Source organism: Penaeus japonicus, unplaced genomic scaffold (assembly GCF_977035675.1).
Source record: "Penaeus japonicus unplaced genomic scaffold, GWHDUDI00000001_assembly GWHDUDI00000008, whole genome shotgun sequence".
Classification (NCBI taxonomy): domain Eukaryota; kingdom Metazoa; phylum Arthropoda; class Malacostraca; order Decapoda; family Penaeidae; genus Penaeus; species Penaeus japonicus.
The window spans coordinates 39943789-39946288 of record NW_028234410.1 but is presented as its reverse complement, the minus strand read 5'-3'; the positions used below and the strand labels follow the sequence as shown (position 1 = coordinate 39946288).

General features: G+C 30.5%; 1 non-coding gene across 1 annotated transcript; it reads right to left on the bottom strand.

Moving 5' to 3' along the window:
• Nucleotides 1-2017: 2017 nt before the first annotated feature.
• On the bottom strand, nucleotides 2018-2099 carry TRNAL-AAG (transfer RNA leucine (anticodon AAG)). Its single transcript has one exon. It is a non-coding gene; the product is annotated as a tRNA-Leu (tRNA).
• Between the last annotated feature and the right edge of the window lie 401 nt (nucleotides 2100-2500).

Genomic DNA, 2500 nt, shown 5'->3' with positions numbered 1-2500 from the left:
CACACACACACTGACAGACGACTAGAACATTAACGATGTAGATAGACAAAAAAAAAAAAAAAAAAAAAAAAAAAAAAAAAAAAAAAAGAAAAAATACAAACAGACAACACAAGAGATAAAAAAATCTGGTCAGTGGAATGATCCACAGTCACTCCTAAGAAAGATAAGCGCTATCTCGCTGCGGAATCTCTTATCGTTAAACAACAGATAAAAAGCCATTTAAACCTCCGGCGTCCGGACTGATTAAGAGACATTTACCTCCGTCTCTGTCTCACGCCATCGGTAAGTATTTCTCTGATTAATGTTAATGTGTCTCATCTCCGATTTTTTTTCGCACTGACATAAGGAAAACAAAAAAAAAAAGAAAACAAAAGAAAAAAGAAGAAGAAGAAGAAAAAAAGCGATACTGAAAACAAGTACCAATGAATCTCATATTTATTTCGCACTAACTAAAAGAAGAAAAAAGAAAAAAGAAAAAGAAGAAGAAGAAGAAAAAGAAGAAGAAGAAGAAGAAAAAGAAGAAGAAGAAGAAGAAAAAATAGCGATACTGAAAACAAGTACCAATGAATCTCCGATTTTTTACGCACTGACAAAAAAAAAAAAAAAAAAAAAAAAAAAAAAGAAAAAAGAAAAAAAAAGAAGAAATAAAGCGATACTGAAGACAAGTACCAATGAATCTCCGATTTTTTTCGCACTGCAAAAAAAAGAAAAAAAAAAAAAAAAAAAAAAGAAAAGAGAAAAAAAAAAAAAAAACGATACTGAAAACAAGTACCAATGAGTCTCCGATTTTTTTCGCAATGACAAAAAGAAGAAAAAAGAAAAAAAGAAGAAAAAAGAAGAAGAAGAAGAAGAAAAAAAAAACGATACTGAAAACAAGTACCAATGAATCTCCGATTTTTGTTCGCACTGACAAAAAAAGAAAAAAAAGAAAAAAAAAAAAAAGAAGGAGAGAGAGAGAGAGAGAGAGAAACGATAATAAAAAAAAGTACCAATGGATCTTACGTAATAAAAACAACATATAAATTTAATGTCTCAACATCATGCACGGCTCCTTCCGTACTTACTATCCTCTAATTATCCTTCCCGTATTGCTTCTCAGATCGTATAATAGTCTGCATAATTAATGAGCTTATGTTAATTACCCCCATAATAAACGGTGGGAGGTGCTTAGAGGTTTCTTAATGATGTCCCTGAAAGCTTTTCACAATAGTTAACTATGCGTAGTAGTTCTCTATTCATTACGTATGTGTGTATGTTGGTGTTAATAAGTTTCGCTTATATGATGTATTTTTAAGGGAGTGTTATGTATGTGTAATCGTTTGATCAGCTGTGATAGACTGCAACAGCTGCAATTGCACTTCTCGATGCTGTTATCACCCTTATCATCGTTATTCTAATGACTATCGATATTTCTTATCTATTTCTTGTGGTGATTATCGGTAATATGTTATCATCGTTGTTTGTATTACTGTCAGCTTTGTTATCACTATCGATATCATTATTGTTGGTATCATCATTATTATCATTATTTTTGGTATCATCATTATTATCATTATTTTTGGTATCATCATTATTATCATCTTCACCATTATGATCATTACCACCATCATTATGTTGATTGCAATTGCCATTGGTAATATAATCACAATGATAACCCGATGCCTACCACCATTTACCACCACAATCATTATCAATCACACAGTTATCTTTGCAACGAACGTTATAATCAGCTCATTGGCTAATAGAATCTGTTATCAAGATGTTGCATGATTGTTACTTGTCATTTCTGTTATCATAATTACGATTCCACGATATTTTTCCCCTCTCGTATCTTTCAACCTATATGTATAAGAGCATAAATACCTGTGATTTACCTTTGAGTCTAGGATCAATTTAGGATTAATTTAGGATTAATTTAGGATTCTATTACTGAATTCCTAAAAGGTCAGTGGCAGAGGTGCCCATAAATTGCCACTGACTCAGAGGGACTTGATGAATTGGCACTGTTTAAAAATCTTGGCAGCGGTGGGATTCGAACCCACGCCTCCGAAGAGACTGGTGCCTTAAACCAGCGCCTTAGACCGCTCGGCCACGCTACCTATGAAAATTATGTTATATTATCAATATCAGTATAGACTGAGTGGAAGTGATTGGTTGTTGAATCATCTTTGTTGGTTGCATGATGACATGAGCCCATCGATAGGTATTTTGATTTTTGGTCTGTATACATACATACATACACACACACATACACACACACACACACACACACACACACACACACATATATATATATATATATTATATATATATAGATATTATATATATATATTATATATATATATATATATTTATATATATATAATTTCATATACATGTATATTATATATATATTTATAGTATATATATACATATATATATATTCATTTATATATATATATATATATTTATATATATATTATATATATATATATATATATATATATATATAATACATGGA